Consider the following 20,261-nt stretch of genomic DNA (forward strand, 5'->3'; position numbering starts at 1 on the left):
CGTTTAAACGAGCCATTGGCCACATCCCATTCAAATTAGTTTATGGGGAGGAGTGTGTCTTGCCCTTGGAAATTGAGTTACCAACCATAAGATTCACAATCAATCATTCTTTGGGTGACGAAGATTCTTGATTCGAGCGGTGTCAAAGAGTTTACTGTTCATGATATAAATCATGGGATTCTTATGAACACAGAAGAGTTTCACTGAAAATTATATGAGATATTTGCATACAAAATTCAGGCATTGATTCCAATATTCACCTTAGTTATACAAGTTCTTTTGTATTTAGCATATAATTTACAGTTATACCATGTACATTTATGAAAAATAAGTCTATGGGAACCTATAACTTGGACATCTGGAAGTAATTGACAGTCTGCTGGATAAATCACATTAATTCAGGTACAAAAATATGGTTAGAATCCAAAAATGATGCCAAAAACTGTCAAAAGTCCACTAGGTCGACATGGGACCAGAAGTAACTGACTTAAGTGACTAGCAAGTGATTTTTCGGGTCAAATTGCGGCCTGCACTATCTGAGGGAAACTGGAAGAAAGCTGGAGATGAGATGCATGAAATGGAGCATGCAAACTGAAGATTAACAGGCCCAACTACTGAAGATGTAAACATGGTGAGAGCTCTACTTCTCTGCCTCTTTGGTCTGACGAAAATACACGCTGAAACTGTCTATAAAAGAGGGGAAATCTGAGAGAAGAGAACTCAGCCAGCTCTTATGCACAACTTCTCTCATCTTCTCTACCTTATTCTTGGTCCAATGAAGCCCGACTTGTGCCCAAGTACTTGAGTGACTTTGGGGCAAGCAAAGGGTGAGGATATTGAAAACTTATGGACTGTTAAGGGCTGAAATAACCAGTCATAAACAGGGCAACCCACTATTTTGATCTATTTTTATGAGCAAACATGGATTTTTTATGGTTGTAATGGAGGAAAATGACCTCTTTTCTTCAAGACATTGTTCATAGATGATCAAAAGTGCTTCCTCTTGAGTTTATGCACTCATTTTGAACTTGATTATGGACTGGAATTTCCTGTTTTAAAATAGGGCTGAAGCTAAAATTATACTTTTTCCATTCATTTCATGTATCTTTGGGCCAAATCTTGGATGCGTTTTAATCTATCAACAATATACTTGACCCAAAGGATTGAAATCCATCTATGTACATGAAATAAATGCCAATAGAGCTTGCATTTGACATTCATAAATGAATTGGAAATCTGAAAATATCCTTTATGAAATGATGTATGTATCCTGAAGCATTTGATGTAATCAAGTTAGTCTTATTCCTTCTGTTTATGTATGCTAAGTACATAGTGAGAAGGCTTGAATCTTCCATACCTAAATTATTTCTAAATCCCAGAACTTATTAAACCTCAATCCATTTTCCCTTTCAGAATCTTGAATCCTAAACTCTTCTTCTGCACTCAAAGCCCCGGTGGTAGACCTTTAACTCTTAATGAGGCGACAGTGGTGAACTCGACGTGAAGGTCCGCTGCGGAAGAAGAAGTCCAATGGGAGAATCATCAAGCTCGGGAGGTGATGCTTTGCAACAGTTGGTTCGTCTAATGCAAGAGAGCCAACAACAACAGCTGCAATTTCAGCAGCAGTTGCAATTGCAACAACAACGAAGACAAGAAGAAGAGCGGATTGATGCTGCTGCCATTAAGGCCTTAGAAGCAGTTGGGCATGAGCTCAAGCAATTTAATGGGCAAAATGTGTCCTCTTTTATCCGCCTCTACACTGACAAGATGGTCTTCTTTGGAGTTCCTCAACATGCATGGAGCCGTTACTTTGCCCGCCTAGCTGTGCATAGTCTCCAGGATTGAATTCATGATCTTTCCCAAAAAGATGCTGGATGGACTGTGTTCAAGAAGGCTCTTCGAGAAGAATTTTTTCTTGAAGATTTTGGCCTTATGACAAAGAAAATCTTCACCGAATGGGTCGAAAGGCCCAATAAGGGTCTAACTGCTATTGCTCTTCATCGAGAATTTGAAAGCAAATTTGCCCAACTAGATCCCGATGACCAACAAGGTATGGAAAATCAAAAGATTGAATTATTTTTAAAAGCTGCAGATTCTTCTCTTCAGGAGAAATTGACTGACCGACTGGAAGACCCTGACTTTGAGTCGGGATTGAAGACTGCTTGGAGTGATGTCACTGAAGCAGTTAATATGATTGCTCGAAGAGAGCGATTGCGCCTAAGATGGGGATCAACCCCTGTAACAACTGATTCTATGAAGGAGCTTGTTCCAGCTTCTCGACCTCCTGTCTCTATGGCCGAGCAATCAAGAAATTCTGTTGTTCCTTCTCCAAAGAAGGATGTTATGGATGAGTTAATTAAAAGCATGCGGGATCTCCATCTTAATTTAACAGAAATTAATTCTAAAGTAGAAAGGCTTGACGTTAAAGTAGAAGAAAGGGGTCGGTCAACCGCCCAAAGATCTGCACGAGAAGGCTTTAAAAGACGCTGCATTTGGTGTGATAGCCTTCAACATGACAAGAGGGAGTGTGGAGCATTCCGTGAAGCTGAAGCACAAAAATTAGTCTTTTGGAAGGATGGTAAAATTCATGCAACCGAAATCGGGCTTCCTCTTGAGCCAAACTTTGGTAACGGCGGCATGAAGAAAAGATTGGAGGATTTGGCAACAAGAACAGCCTATGCAGCTGTTGATGCTGCAACTTATGGGTTGCAAATTGAGCCAACTAATGAAATTGTTAAAGCATGTAAAACTAATGAATAATCTAAAGTGTGGACGCAGGCCTTGGAATGCATGGAGCAAGGCAAGGCAAGTAAGGATGATTTAACCACTGCCAGCTAATGTATTCGAGGAAGAACTGGATGGTCCGAGCCTGTGGATTCATTTTCAGCTTTTGCCCGACTAGCTGAAATTAATAATCAAGAAACCATGATAGAAGAAAAGAGAAGGAGAGAAGCAGATGTTGCCGGTCCTTCCTCTTCACGACTGACTAAACGCATAACAAGAAGCAAACCAGACCAACAGAAGGCTGCTGAAAATCCACCACCACTAGAATTTGACATGGGAGAAGCCCCTCAAGCAAAGAAAATAGAAGGAAAAAGAAAAAGCAAGCATCCCAGTTACAAGTTGCAGTCTGACATAGAGACCGCAATGGATTTTAAACGGATCCTAGAAGAAAGGATTCTTGGAAGCAGAATTGAATTTACATTAGGTGAAATTCTCGGTATCCCAAAACGAGGATTTCATGATGTAATAATTGATATAATTAAACGAAAAAGGAAATATGTTGGTGAGGAAACTGAAGAATATGTACATGCTTTTTTGCAAGTACTTACATGTGTATTTGCAGGATGAAGAGAAGCTGAAAACTCAAGGGATTTGATTGGAGGCAATCAAAGAGTTGATTGCAGCCATAGAAGCCAAAGATGAAGACATTTATGAAGCAGAAGCTGAAGAAGCCATAATAGTGGAAACTTCTCAATCTAAAGTGCAACCCATGCATAAGAAAGAGACTCTTCTTCACAACATGCAGGAAGAAAGTGAAACTCACTTTATTCCAAGTAGTCACTATTCCCGTACCCATTGGGCAAGGGCAACTACTGAAACTGTTGTTAAAATCGGTGAGAAAGAAACTCCATGCATTGCCCTTATAGACCATGGTTCGGAAATTAATGTTATATCAAGAAGTCTCTATGAGAATGGTGGATGGCCCATTGATGTGGACCTAGGATGGCATGCATGAAGGCAGCCAATAACTCTTTTGGCGATCTTTATGTAGCATGTCCTTATGTACAAGTTACTATTGGTAATGTAAAAGATGAATTTCATTTCTCTGTTCAAGATTCTTGCAGTTATCCAATCATTCTTGGACAACCATTTATTTTCGAGTCTCGTTTAAAGACAAAGGCTCTTGATGATGGTTCATCATATGCTCGGATAAGAAGCAAGGATAATGATAAGGCTGTTCAATTCCTAACTGTCTGTGTTAATCATCATCGGAATAGGGATCGATTGAGAGATCATCCTGTTCCTCCTAATGCCCGAGAATTTAAGGTTATTCGGGTAGCGCTGCTATAAGTGGAGGCTATGGCAGTGCATCATGTCACAAAAAATTGCCTCCACATATGAAGGAGGCAAGGCCAAAAGCTGATTTGCAAATTTTTTCAGCCAATGGAGTGGGCTGTTATAAACAGTTTTTAGCCATGAACAGGGCTGAAAGAAAGTACTTGAGTCATATGGAGCAAGAGCTGAAGCAAATTGATATTTTACCTAAAGATGAAGAAATTTCAGTACTATTTTATGGGCTGAATTATAATGATACAATGGCTGAATTTTATACAGCCATTTATGCAAAAAATCAAGCTGAAAATCAGTCCATACAGGTACGTACATTGGATATGTATGACATAATTCAAGAATTTGCAGATTATGAAGCTTTTGGACAGCCAAACAAGGATGAAGCAAGAGTAGAAACAAAGTATAAAACAGTTGATAAGAAGGTCAAGCCGGTAGCTACTCCCCTACCACCTGAAAGCGAAGGATTGGTAGAAAGGGCTTCCAAACAACCAAGCCTTCGTGATCCTAAAGATATTGGTCACCAATTTATAGCAGAAAGTCTACAAAAGCTGAAAATTGGTGACAACTCTTTTCTCTTGCCAGCTGAAAAGCAAATCTTCATGCATATGTTAAAGAACCATGGTAAAGCTTTTTTATTTCAGCCGCATGAAATTGGCTGTGTGGATCCAAGCATTGTGGCACCTATGGTAATTTTTACAGTCCCACATGTGCCTTGGAATCTTAAACCAATTCCGATTCCAAGGGCTCATTTGCCTAAATTATTGGAGCTTTTAAATGAAAAGATAAAAATGCGAATATTGGAGCCATCTTCAGCTCCATATTCCAACCGATGGTTTACCGTACCTAAGAAGAATGGATCTTTACGATTCATTCAAGATTTGCAACCCGTTAATAAAGTCACTATAAGAAATGTTGGATCAGGACCAATTGTGGATGAGTTCGCCGAAGCATTTGCAGGAAGGGCAATCTATTCCATGGGAGACTTATATTCAGGCTACGACCAATTTCAGCTTGCTTTGGAAAGTCGTGACATTACCACAATGAAGATGCCTCTTGGCCTAGTCCGCATGTGTACTCTACCTCAAGGGGCTACGAATTCAGTAGCTCACATGATGAATGCCATGCATAAAGTATTGAGGGATTATATTCCTCAATTGACTCTTCCTTTTCTTGATGATGTTCCAATCAAAGGATGTAAAGTTCATGAGAAAAATGAAGAACTCAATGAACTTGGATGTCGAAAGTTTGTTTTTGATCATATTAATGATTGTGCTCAAATCCTGTCTAAATTAGAAGAAGTTCATCTTACTCTTTCAGGAGCTAAATCTGTTTTTGGAGTTGAAGAAGTCCTTGTGGTCGGTCATTTGTGTGGTCCATATGGCCGAAAGCCTTCTCCATCTAAAATAAATGCAATCAGCAAAATGCAAGAAGAATGTACAAATGTTTCGGAAGTGAGGAGATTTCTTGGTGCATGTGTCTTCTACCTTATTTGGATACCACATTTTGCCCATGTCACTGAAAATCTTTATCAACTTCTAAGAAAGGGCCAAAGGTTTCTATGGACAAAAGAACACACTCAGGCTATTTGGAAACTCAAGAAAATGCTGACTTTAGCTCCCACTTTAAAGAGGGATAACTACTCTAATGGACAGCCCATTATACTCATAGTGGACACAAGTCCTATTGGAATAGGATGGGTAGTTGGTCAAGATGACCTTGAAGGCAACATATATGTAATCCGCTTTGGAGCGAAGGTTCTTAATGAACGACAAAGAAGGTATGCTCAAATTAAAAGAGAGCTTTGGGGAGTAGTAACTGCATTAAAATGTGACAGGGAGTACTTCATGGGTGCACATGTTATAGTTGAGACAGATTGCCTTCCACTCTTGGGCATGATAGCCAATTGTTCCACTCCTGACATAGCCATGCTAAGATGGATAGCCTATATTAAATCCTTAAATCCTGATTTGAAACATATTGCAGGTAGAGATAATCTAGTTGCTGACAAGCTTTCACGTGCCAGATATATGGATGAAGAAGAAATGATGGATGAAGAAGAATTAGAGTTTATAAATGATGCTGTTAATGCAGGTACAACAAAAATTACAGCAAGAACAAGAGGTTCAGCTATTAAAACAACTTTTACATCAGCAAGGAAGGATGAATCAACCAAAGAAGGACGATGGACAGCTAGTAAACATCATATTCCATGTTTTGTTATGGTTTGTTCACACTTTAAAGAAGAATATTATGCAGATGATTGGCTAAAAATTGGCCAATTTTTGAGCATTATGACAAAGAAGAAAGAATGGACTAATGAACAATTCAAGAGAATTAAGAGAAAAGCCTATGGTTTTTTTCTTAAAGATGGCTACCTTTGGAGGCATGCAAAAAAGAAAGGAAGGGCGCCTGTTCGTGTCTTAGGTAACAAAAAGACATAAAGACAGGTCATGCAAGAATTCCATGAAAGCCTGTTGGCTGGTCATAGAGGCATATGAGGTACTTTTGCCAAAATAAAAGAGAAATTTTGGTGGCAAAACATGTATAAAGACATTGAACATTTTGTTAAGTCTTGTCATGTTTGTCAAATGTATTCTATGGTAAAGCATAGAGATGGGCTTCAGCCTACCTATCCTTTATCCATTCACTATAGATGGGTTATTGATTTAATAACCATGCCTTCAGGAATTTGGAACATGAGATATCTAGTTCTTGCTAGAGAAGATCTCACAAATCAAGTGGAAGGAAAGGCCTTGACAACAAAATCCACTCATGCTGTTTGTAGATTTTTACTTGAAGAAGTATTTTGCAGGTATGGATGTGTTGCTAAAGTAACTGCTGATAGAGGAGAATCGGATGCCGATGAGGCTCGCCATTTCTTTGCTCAATTGGGAATTAAGCTATCTCTTACTTCAGCCTACAATCCTGAAGGCAATGGAAAGAGTGAAAGAGGTCATCAACCAATTCTTAAAGCTTTAGCAAAATCATGCAAAGGAAAGTTGAGGGAATGGCCTAAAATGCTACCATTCGCATTATGGGCTGACAGAACAACCCATAGTACAGTAACAGGATATATGCCAGCTGAACTCATGTATGGACAACCACCTATTATGCTTATTGAGGAATCCATTGTCACATGGAGTATCTTGCCTTGGGATGAAGGCATGAACAGGGAAGAATTGCTGTCTTTACGCATAAGACAACTTGAAAGAAGGCCAGAAGATGTTAAAATAGCCATTGAAAGGCTAAAAACGGCAAGATTAAAGAATAAGAAGAGATTTGACAAGCACCATCGACTCTGTCCAAGAGCTATTCAAGAGAATGATTGGGTTCTTGTTTATAATAGCAGCCTGGACAATCAATATAGTGCTCATAGAAAGTTAGCTAAGTGATGGTTTGGACCATATGTTGTAAAAGTAGTACATCATAATGCTACTTACTCTTTGGCTGAAATGGATGGGACCATGATAAAGACTCCAATAGCTGGGAAACGAATCAAACTCTTCAAACGAAGAGAATCTTCAACTTATGAACTTGAAGACTTAGATATAAGCCCTCTACTTGAAGATATGTAGGTAGAAAAAGACTTAGGGAATGAAGATGAAGAAGAAAACCCTCCTTGACCTGTAATCTTATGAAATGGCACATGCCGGAGGATGTGCAGGTTAGGAGGGGGTGAATGTCAAAGAGTTTACTGTTCATGATATAAATCATGGGATTCTTATGAACACAAAAGAGTTTCACTGAAAATTATATGAGATATTTGCATACAAAATTCAGGCATTGATTCCAATATTCACCTTAGTTATACAAGTTCTTTTGTATTTAGCATATAATTTGCAGTTATACCATGTTCATTTATGAAAAATAAGTCTATGGGAACCTACAACTTGGACATCTGGAAGTAATTGACAATCTGCTGGATAAATCACATTAATTCAGGTACAAAAATATGGTCAGAACCCAAAAATGATGCCAAAAACTGTCAAAAGTCCACTAGGTCCACATGGGACCAGAAGTAACTGACTTAAGTGACCAGCAAGTGATTTTTCGGCGCAAATTGCGGGCTGCACTATCTGAGGGAAACTGGAAGAAAGCTGGAGATGAGATGCATGAAATGGAGCATGCAAATTGAAGATTAACAAGCCCAACTACTGAAGATGTAAACATGGTGAGGCTCTACTTCTCTGCCTCTTTGGTCTGACGAAAATACATGCTGAAACTGTCTATAAAAGAGGGGAAATTTGAGAGAAGAGGATTCAGCCTGCTCTTATGCACGACTTCTCTCATCTTCTCTACCTTATTCTTGGTCCAATGAAGCCCGACTTGTGCCCAAGTACTTGAGTGACTTTGGGGCAAGCAAAGGGTGAGGATATTGAAAACTTATGGACTGTTATGGGCTGAAATAACCAGTCATAAACAGGGCAGCCCACTATTTTGATTTCAATTTTTATGAGCAAACATGGATTTTTTATGGTTGTAATGGAGTAAAATGACCTCTTTTCTTCAGGACATTGTTCATAGATGATCAAAAGTGCTTCCTCTTGAGTTTATGCACTCATTTTGAACTTGATTATGGGCTGGAATTTCCTGTTTTAAAACAGGGCTGAAGCTAAAATTATACTTTTTCCATTCATTTCATGTTACTTTGGCCCAAATCTTGGATGCATTTGAATCTATCAACAATATACTTGACCCAAAGGATTGGAATCCATCTATGTATATGAAATAAATGCCAATAGAGCTTGCATTTGACATTCATAAATGAATTGGAAATCTGAAAATATCCTTTATGAAATGATGTATGTATCCTAAAGCATATGATGTAATCAAGATAGTCTTATTCCTTCTGTTCATGTATGCTAAGTACATAGTGAGAAGGCTTGAATCTTCCATACCTAAATCATTTCTAAATCTTGGAACTTATTAAACCTCAATCCATTTTCCCTTTCAGAATCTTGAATCCTAAACTCTTCTTCTGCACTCAAAGCCCCGGTGGTAGACCTTCAACTCTTAACGCGACGACATCGGTTTATGATTATAGCCCACTTGGATGAGCTCAAATTGCAAAGTCTATTGTACCAAGAGGTAGCTAAGTGTCGGTTGAAGCGATTGCATGATCTAAAAGTGAAGAAATATACATTTAACAAAGGACAGTTAGTTCTGTATTACGATGCGCGTAGGGAGCTATTTCCAAGAAAGCTGGAACCTAGATGGGATGGCCCTTACAAGATAGTTAGGATAGGTAAAAATAAGTCCATGGCTTTACTAGCTGATCTATAGGGAGTGGAATTTAAAAATAAGGTTAATATTAATAAGATTAAACCTTATTATTTTTTAGTATGCTAACGTGCTAAATCCATTGTAGGTCCATGCTGGGGTTCATTTGAGATCTGTAGGAGAGCTTAAATTGATTGATGGGGCAGTTAATCCCTTATTTGGAGCACCTATATCTAGAGCAAAGATATCATCAGGGGAAGCTTATCTTGTGGAGCAAAGGATATAAAGTGATTGGGCAAGAAGACGGTACCTTTGTGTGGGAGATTAAAGTTTTTTGCCATCACTGTTTACAAATTTTGACAAGCATCCTTGTTGATTTTAATGAAGAAGGTGGGATGGAGCTGTTAGTTCATTCTCTAAATATATTGAATTTTGATTATCGTCATTATGAATAGGGGAGTTCTTGATGGCTGGCTATGTAAACCCATTGTGGACGTATACGTTATACTTTGATGGAGCGTCCAGGGGCCCTAATAAAAAAGGGAGTGTTGAGGTAGTTATCTGAGATTTTCAATGGAGTTACAATGAAATTACTGCTTATCTTGGGGTAGGATTCACTAATAACATGGCAGAGTATAAATCTTTGATTATGGGACTAAGTATTTCCAAGAAAGGTGGTATTCGACGATTGTTAGTAAAAGGGGATTCCCAGTTGATTTTAAATCAACTAAATGGGACATACACAGTTCAAAATCCCATCCTTTATATGTATCATCGAATTGCTATGACCCTACTTGATGAATTTGAGAGCGTCTTGCTTCAGCTGATCCCACGTTATTGGAATCAATTTGCAGATCCCTTAGAAAATTTTGCTTATGAGGAGGACCTCTTCTTCAACTGTGGACCTAGTTCGGATGTTGTTATTGATAATGAGACATGACCTAGTTGCTTGTGGGGAGTTTTATCAGACCACACGTTATATGGCAGGCGATGGTTGGTATGGGTAATGCGAAGAGTAGCTGAGACCCATATGCCACTATATCTTTGGCCCATAGGTTGGTTAGACGACATGTTATGCGTATGCCTCTTGCTATATATGCAGGAGGTATGGGTTACAACTTGATGCATTTAGTCTAGGGCAGAAAGCCCTAATTTTTTCATTGGAATGGAGTGTATTTTTGTATATCTGCCTTCTTCCAAGGAGGGATCTATATGAGCTAGCATATTTGATTTCTTCAAGCCAAGAGGGCCAGTTACTTTCAGGTTTTAATAGTTTGCTATTTTAAGTGATTGCATCATATAGTCACTGGAGGGAGCCTTTGCTGCGAAGAAGCTTCTTGTGGCCATTCTAGGTGGTTTAGTCCCCTTTCTGAGTCTTTTTCCCTTAAGCAAATAATGATACATGTGTATGTAAGGGTGCTTTCTTTTTGCCTATTGGGGATTGACAATCAATGCATGAAGTCCTAGGTTTAGGTTTTGTATGTCTGGGGGAGGTCTGAGTAGTCATTGCCTCATGTATCGGCATTGTCAGGCACTGAAAGACATATTTTAGATGGGAGTTCTAGTGACCTTGTTCTGCTGACCTACTAGGCGGCTATTCTAGGAGGTCATGTTAGAGTGGGGCAGTTAGAGAAGCCTACTAAAAATAACCAAAAGGAACAACCCTAAATATCCGAAAGAAAATCTACGAATATATAGAGGTGTGTAAAAAGGGGTTCTAACCCCTATAAAAATAGAGAAGAAAGAAAATTCTTTGAGCAGTTGTTTATCGCCTTGCGGAGGCTTGGTAGGTTACTGGGGACAAGACAAGACCCAAGGCCGATGCCTTGTCTTCCTGGGGGTGGCAACTAGCTGAAAAGCATAGTAAATAAAAGAAGGTTGGAGCGAAAATAAAAGTGAGTGTTAGAAAAGGATTCAATGTCACCTTGCGCAGGCTTGGTAGGTTCTTGGGTATTGAGATAGAACCTGAGGCCGATGCCTTGTTCTCCTTGGGTCACTATGCTCAGCACCCTCCTTTTTACATGCCCGACTATGGAAAATCCGGGGCTACAAGGGAAATGTGCTAAAAGACACCATCTATTGATCAGGCTATAAGAGTCCTCACCTAGTAGGAGCTCCTAGTTGAGTTGTACTTCGTTAGGTAGGTAGTTCAGGCCATCACTTAGGATGACCTCTTTGATAGTTCTTTTTAGCTTGGCCATATTGGAGCAGTCGGTTAGTGACTCGCTTTGGGCTTTATGTTAGATTATGCTAGGCCTACTCCTCGTGGCTTTCATGCCTTGGTTTTTGTAAGGGGGTAGGGTGAGAGCTGTAATGTGTTTTGTTGTGTATCTATTTTGTATCAGCTTGATGCTCTTCGTGGTTGTGTTTATGTGCAGATTTGTTTGTGGGATTCGACAAGCTGAGTCGCCCCATCCCATGGTCGCCAATGACAAATGATTTTTGACATTGAGAAGTGCTTAAAAATAGCCAAAAAATTCGACTTTTAGGGGAAAAATAGACTTTGTCAAAGGCGGCAGTTGCAATCAATGTGATTTTAAGTAGTAAAGCCCCAAAAAGTGCTTTAAAGACCCACCGAGCGATGGTTGGGAAATTTTCATAATTTCCTGGCATGTTAGATGAGACTCCAGGAGATGTCCAACAATGGGGGACTTCGAGATGGACGCCCATGAATTTTCGAAAGACAATTTGGACGCCGGACAGTCAAATGGTAGTGCTTGGGAGGCCAAGACAAAAAAAGGCCAAGTATAAATGCATTTTGTTAATACCAAAGGGTGTGGCCTTTGGAGGGGCCCCTAAAATTTTGATTTCGTTGGGGGGGGGGGGGGGGGGGAACTATTTTTTTGCTCGAAAAAAACGGCAATGGCGTCATGTGTAGGCAATGATTTGGGAGAGGGGGGCCTATGGAGACTGAAAGCAACCCCCTGAACCGATTACATCCCTGACATTGTGTGTTTCTTCGCTCCCTATTGCCAGTCTTCACGTGTCAAATGGCTGCCCGGATGGCCTGCTCAAAAACCAGTCTTTCTCTCTCCTCCCTCTCTCTCTCCTTAAGGGACAGTTCATGCACATGAAGAAGAATGAAGACCGATTGAAGGATGCTTGTGCGGCATGAACCCGGATTGCTCCAAGATCAAGAGGAGGCTGAGGGGAGATGTTCAACATTGAAGATTTGCTACTGGTTGGTCTATTGGCAACCCAGAAAAATAATTCAAAAAACCCGCAACACGCAAATAAGTGGTATGCCTCATTTTTACAAAGGAAATTTGCTTCTTGTTGATGTTTGATGGTCGAAATGGAATTCATATGGAACAAAAATTTGTTTGGAGCTTTTTTACATCATGATTGAGGGCTGTGCATAAAAGAAATGCAGATCCACAATAGTAAATAATCGCAATAATTAAATTATAGCCCGAAAAGCACATTTTTAGTGTAAAAATGAAGGTTTTATTAGTTTCGGGTGGGAAAAAAGATGCGCATGGCATAAATTCTAAGACAAAACATCTTTTAGCTGTCATAATTAGTCACTAATCATAAATTATAAAATAATCTATTTTTATACACAAATAAATAGAGAAAAGTAGCTAAAAATAGGAAAAAAATAGAATTTTCGCATTATAAAAATCTAGAAAATTATGATTCGTGGTTGTGGCTGTATAACAAAGCTAAGGCATGAAATTTGCTCTAATGTGGCTTTGTTTATGTGTCATAGTTCATGTTTTTTCTATTTTATGCGAAAAATACATACAAAAATAATACCCTACACCTATGCAACACAGGATAACCTAAACATTAGAGGGAAAGGGATCTCCCTCTAAGGAGAAGAGAAGGTAAGAGTTGGACTACATATCAGCTACAAATGCATAGTTAAGTCTATTTAGTGTACATCGGTATATTATAGATGCTCCTAGACTGCGAGGCCATGTGGTGGGTTGTCTATTTTGTGTATGAGGTCCGACTAGTGCCATAGCTAGTGCTAGTCCATTTTAGGTCCCATCAGAGAGAGAGAGAGCTTGCATGCCATGAGTTTACATTAGATTGATCATAGCGTGTTGGAGTTTTGTGTGAGATTTGGGTACATGAGACCCTTGGCATGCACCCTTCCTTGAATTCTGGAAGGTCTTGTATTAGGTGATAGTAGCTTGAGTGTGAAGATCTTCAACAAATCGTTGTTGATGCGTGTTTCGGCCAACGAAATTGGACCCTCTCCCCAATGTTTGATTCCCAAAATCGAATGTCTGATTTCGAGGAATTGGACAATCAGACTAAGGACTTGGTTCGATCCAAAAAATCAGACACATAAGATCGGACCCGCCATGTCACCGCTTAGACAATCCACCCCTATCCGATTTTGGGAATCGGATGAGAAGAAATCAAACGCACCATCTCATTCGATCAGATTCTTGACCCATTCAATCGCGACAATCGAACCACGGAATCAGACCCAGTGACCCGTTCGATCGGACACCTATCCGAATCGAACCAAGCACCCCTGTCCAATTCTGAGAGTTAGACATGATCAAATCAGACCAACCCACATTGTCTGATTGGACATACTTTGTCTGATTGTGACAATCGGACCTGACTCATTCTGATTCCTAAAATCAGACATTGGTTAATCAGACGTCTGATTTTCAAAATCAGACTTTGGTAAATTGGACACAACTGGAGAGAGAAAATTTAGAAAGAGTGTGACCCACACCAGAAGAACCCATTGAATGCCTCATAGATAGTTAGAGATGTAGAAATCGTGACCGAACAGCCAAGAATCGTGCAGCAGTGCATTTCTACAAACTTGACATGTTTGGTGCTATGGGCTGGTTGTAAGACCCAAAATTGACCTTGAACAAGCTGAATGGCATAGCCCAATGAAAAACCTTATAAGCTAGCGAGGAAAATCTAGAAACTGAACATACAACCCTATCAGGCCAACCCATAAACAAGAGCGTTAGGGCTGCGTAGACACTTTGTTTTCTCACTCACTCTGATTTCTAGCACCCAAAACACACTTAAGAAGAGCTAAGAGCCTGGTTTCACATGGTGCATGGAAAAGAATACACTTGCACATACATGCAAAGAGTGAGGGTAAGTTGAGGATTGGTTGTAATTAACAAGAAACTCACTCAGGCATAAAACCTTGAAGGAACCCACTGGTAAGAGAAGATCCCAAGACATAGACAGGTGATCGAATCCCCAAAAGTAGGAGCAAGAGAAGAACATAGCCAAAGAGATAGATGCAACAAGGACCGACACTATTGTGGAAGTGGATCTACCTGGCCTCATCAACCTGATCGACAACTTGGTAGAATAAGAAGTCTGGGACATGGAAGAGGGTGCAGCTCAAGCTGTAGAAGCAAGAACTTGACCTAAGAGATTTTCATGAGGCTATCTAGTAGTTAGTGAATAAATACGATTCTTAAACTTGGCTAGAACACCGTAGTAGACCTACAGGGGACATCATAACAAATCTTGAGGAGGAGAGGAAGCTAGCACATAGAGCTCTGCAAAGCCTAGCCACATACAACTAGGAATAACAAACTAGGAGCTTACCTCAGAGCATGGAAATGCAAGAGATCTAGAGAGTGCCAGCACTAGCAGGCAAAAATTGGTCAAAGGGTGAGAGAGCGCTAGAAGGAGACCTCATGTTGAGCAAGCTTCTAACAAAGCGGCTGCTTGATAACACGGTAGTAGAGCAGAGCACTGTAGCATTAGTAATATTGCTACTTAGCGGGTTTAGGAGTCAACCAAGGCTCTAAGAGCCAATAAAAAATTCTTGTGGTAGCGAAGAAATTGGACAAATACCAAGCAAATGATGACCCGTACATCTTTGTGGAGCACTTTGAGTAGGTCTGCGAGGCTAATGGCCTCACTAATCCCACTCAATGCTCACAAGCTTTTGGTTTGTGCTTGGGTTGACAAGGGTTGGTGGACTTGGTACACAAGTTTGGATACTGCAGAGCATGCCAATTTCAATGGCTTGAAAAATCTCTTGAGATATGTGATGTGATGGCACCAAAAACAGTGTCGCCTAGACAAATTTTAAGTGCTATGGGCCACGAAACAGTCAGGCCCATTGGCCAAGAATCGGAGAGTTAAGAGAGAGGCAAGCGACTAGTAGTCTCCTTAATACATTGGTGACCACCCCTATGACTCTAAGCTTAGGCAACTTGCATAGGCAGCATCCAATGCTATAGCAAGAGCTAAAACAGTGGGTCAAAGAATCAAATGAGCCAGTTGCCACAGACTTGCCTGAGTGTGACACAAAAACACAAATACCAAGTCCAATGCTGCACTCCATGTCTAAATCCTTGCACGTCAATGATTTTTGGGAAGGCATAGAAATGCATGCAGTCCTACTAGTCTTAGCTCTGGGGGATATCACAAGAAAGGGAATCGTAGACATGGGGGTGGGAGTGAGTGTGCTAAGCCATGCAGTACTCCAAACTTGGGTTAACCCACCAATTTGAGACTACTAGTTTCAACGTCACACTAGCTAACGGAATGAAGGTGAAACCATTCAGAGTGTTGAAAAATTGGCCAGTAAAAATTGTAGGAGTCCAGTTCTCTTTTGACTTTATAGTTATGAAGGGGGTGGACTACGACATCCTGCTAGGCCGACCATAGATGCGGAATGCAAGAGTCATAGAAGACTGGGGCAACGATCTCATTTTCTTAGGCAATCAAATGGAGGCTATAAGAGTAGAGATGGATACCTGGAAGACTACACTGGTTGACCTAGATGCCATCTCCACCATGATAAAGGGTGAGGACCCAAATTAGGAAATCCTATGGGGCCTTAACCAAGTATATCGCGTGTCCTGAGGACGAGCAAGACGACTGGATGCATGCTCTTGCTACCATTGACCTACCATTCTCGGACAATGAGGAATACAAACAAGCCATCAAGATGATTAGCAAGACCAAGAACACACCCTCAGTACAAGTCTGCATGATGGTTAAAAGCCTACATAAAGACCCAATCCTATCACATTCCAAGTCCTAAGCAATAGACGTGAGCTCCTGGAGATCCTAGCATATTTGAATGACAGGTTGGCTAGCAATTCTATAACTAATCTCAAGCCACTCCAAGATCTCTTGGACGAGCCTGATTGAGGATGGTCCACGCTACACGATTTAAACTTGAGGTACAATTGGGCTTTATTCCCTAACCTACCAAAAGAGACATACAGGACTTGAAAAATGGGGAGCAATCAAACAAAGACAGCTCTGATGACGGATATGAAGATTATTGCTCCTTTAGTAATGAGATAGAAAGGGAAATAGATATTATAGAATATGACATTGGGGGACGTGTAATTGAACAAATATGAGTTGACTCTAGATCATGCAAGTAGAATGCCTTTAGGATGGAGAAAGGAGTCATGTGCACGGATTGCGATCAAACTTGGTTGGAGCACATAGGCGTAATTGACTACGAGTAGGCAAGTCTAGCCCAATCGAGTGATGCACCATTGCTAAGGACCAACTCACCTTTTGAGTTGCAATCACCAGGAGAGACTCCCTCTTCTAGCAAAGGCAGAGAGTTTGATTGTGAGTGAGAAGTTAGCTCAGATAGTGATCTTAAGATATCTTGAAATGCCGGGCAACGTCGTGCAATTAAAACATTGGAGTACGACCCAACTTATGTTGCTCTAACCTCTTTTAGGGTATTAACGACTATTAATGACCGACCCATGGAAGAACATATCAAGGGACATCCCTACTTAGATTGCATCCTCACCGAGGAGGAATTGCACATTGCTAGTCGCATGGACTCTGGTAACTTCTTGCTCTATGTCTTTACTTACACCACCTAGCTCAGCATCCGACCTTTTGACATGGATTGGTATGCTCACATGGAATATAATCCAAACTTCTATGCTTGGATTATGCAAAAGTAAAGCACTATACCCATGTGTAGAATGCCTTCTACACTCTAGCCTTCAATCTTAGGAAGGATTCTTCTCAATTCCAAGGGGGAGGGGGTAATGTAATCAAACCAAACACATAAGGACAACAATAAAGGAAGGAACACATTGGAAACCTCAATGGTAGGATGAAACAAATTGTGAGTGTGGAAAAGGTCAATAAAATTTGAAATTAATAGATTAATTGGAAGAAAAGTCGAGTTTTGCACACAATCAATTCAGTTAAGCAAATATGTAGTTGTTTCCTTTTGCTTGCGACTATTCTGAATAACACTAATGGCGAATATGGTTTCATGACAGGAACCCATCATGGGAGGCCAAGAAAAGCTAGAAAATTGCCTTTTTCAGAATAAGAACAAAGAAAATACGATCTTTTGGTGGAAACACGAGCTTTCAACTAGTTTAAGTTTTGGCATATCTTCAACCTAAAAGACATGGCCATCGATTGTGAGGCAGATCATTGAGCAATGCAATCTATAGAAATACATGGAAGCAATAGGCCCAGGGGTAGACTACATTCATTGTGTAGAGTTTTTGCGGACTTTCCATAGGAACCACGGCATCGTAATTGTGTATGAGGGAGAGGAAACTCATCGGGTGCAGATTGTATTGACCCCTCAACTGGTGGAAAAAGCATTGGGCTTGGCAAACAAAGTAGAGAGGAAGCCAAAGAGAGACGTATATGCCTTGCTAGGAATGGACAAGGTGAAGGTCCACAGCAATGACGGCATTAGCTTGGTGGATATTCCAGATCCCGAAGTCCAACTCCAAGCCAAGATGGTGCACATGTTGTTTTCTAATCAGAGGTACAAGACCATCATGAGCCGCATTAATGTCCCCCTATTAGCATGGCAACACGGTTGCTAGATGAGGTGAACCTCAACGGTTTTGTGAGAAAAACCATTGAGACATCCGCAAAGGCTTTGGCAATTGGAGGACAGCTCGTTGGGAGGAGAATCCCTTGCCACCAAGGCTAAAAGGAAAGATTCATCTTCAAAGGCCTCAACCATTGGATTTGGTGGGGTCCTTTAGTGCCATCATCAGGGAAGCCTTGGAGCAAGGGCATGAAGAAGGAGGAGAAGGAGTGGATGAAACATCAAGAAGGTCACACCTCACCAGGAATAGGAGGCAGAGTCCAGCAAAAGGATGTTGAGTGAGGAAGAAGAAAACATGGAACAAGAAGAGTAGGCTAGCCGAGGAAAGGCTAAGAAGATGAAGAAGGAAATTGCACAAGAAAAGCAAGAAGAGGAGAGGAGGAAAAAAGGGAAAGAGGACTTGCAAAAGGCTTGCAGGGAGTCCAAAATGGCCAAGAAGGAAAGAAGGAGAAAGCATGAAGAGAAGGAGGAAGAGTTGAGAAGAAAGGAGGAGGAAGACATGGCCCTTGCAATGGGCAGGACCATTGAGCGGCAGTCCAAGTAGGACGATCTGGAACCTGCTAGCCCGCTTAAAGATGAAGGGTCGAGCTCAAGCACCCATGTGCCAGAGTTTGTGCCACATGCGGTGCAAGAAGGCAAGGCCAAGGTCCCAATCACCCCCACTCTCACTCCCTTGGTGCCTGCCACCACCACTGCCATGTCCACACCTAGTTCTATGACCCAGGTGGATGCCAACAACCTAATGGCTTGGGTCAGGGTCGAGTACTTCATGAATAAAAAAATGAGTCAAGGAGTAGGAGAAGGAACCCCTCTAGTAGGAACCAAAAGGCCAGTTGCAATAGACACTGACGAGTCGAGGCAAGACTCGAAGAGGCAAGAGATGGTAGCCTCCACAACCTTTGTTCCTGCAACAGAGAGGCCACCTGGAGAATACGATGAATATGTCAAGGAGCTTCCCTCTCAAATAGAGAAAGCCAAAGAGGAGAAAAAAATCATAGTAGTAGAGCTAGAAGCCAAAAAATAGGCCATGGCTACATCCCTATTGGAGAAAACACACCAAATAGCCATGGCCCAAAGGGAAGTTAATGAGCTAGAAGCTACAGGCTAAAGAAGAGACAGAAGCTGAATGAAAGGTGCGATTGGATGAAGAAGCCAAGGCCATACAATCCCCACGATGGCACAAAGAAGAGATTGTGGGGGTCTATGAAGATCTGCAAGGTGAAATGGAAAAAATTACTAAAGCCATAGAAGAACCGGAGGAGTTGAGGGAGGAAAGAGTTCCCACGTGCGAAAGAGATGTGGAAAGATTAACCCAAGAGGCTGCCTCGGCACAAGAAGAGCAGCAGAAGCTAAGGGGAGAAATGGAAGATCAAGAATGAAGGCTAATAGTGCTAGCTCAGAGGCAGGGGAAAGCCTCGAAGACATGAAAATGAAAGTAGAAGAATGGGCCACCAACCACAATGAAAAAAGAGTTGAAACCTTGGCACACCACCTAGCTCAGGTGGAGAAAGACAAAAAATTGGCGGAAAGCAAAGTAGCGGCTATCCACATGAGGTTCGAGGCCCAACAGCGCGCCTTCCTCAATACACTACTCGATGTCACTTAGACAGAGGAAGGGGAGGCTATTGAGACGATTAAGAAGAAGCTTGGGATTTCACACAGGGCCCTAAGGGCAGAACTGTAGATGCTAATGCCACCAGTGGAAGTCCACCTAAGCCTCGAAGTACGAAGAAAGTATCTATTGAAAGTAGTACTGACCCCATAAGAGGTGGATGCATTAGGGTTCACCAAAGGGGCAAAACAAGAAGCCCAACATGAGGAAGAGGCTGGATTGAACTTTGAGATGGGACCTCATGAAGAGAAATTAATCCCACAACCTCCCTCCCCACCATAGCCAGACGACTAGCAGGTGGACACCTCCAAAGAAAGAAGAGGTGCACTCAAGGAAAAAAGGAAGCAGATGGTGGAGGACACAAGGAGAAGGCTGAAGGACAAACCTATACAAGTATCACCCGCGCCTATTCCACCGAGCCAGGATATTGTCCCATCAAGCTTCCACATTGATTTGGTGATCTGGGAACACCAGAAGACCTCCAGAAACCCCTTTGACTTGAACTTCCAGTTCCTCACTAACTTGCGTAGGGTTTTACCCATCAAGGTGGTG

This window comes from Lygodium microphyllum, chromosome 21, assembly GCF_053477565.2.
Source record: "Lygodium microphyllum isolate KBCC chromosome 21, Lygodium_microphyllum_v1.1.10, whole genome shotgun sequence".
NCBI classification, from domain to species: Eukaryota; Viridiplantae; Streptophyta; class Polypodiopsida; order Schizaeales; family Lygodiaceae; genus Lygodium; species Lygodium microphyllum.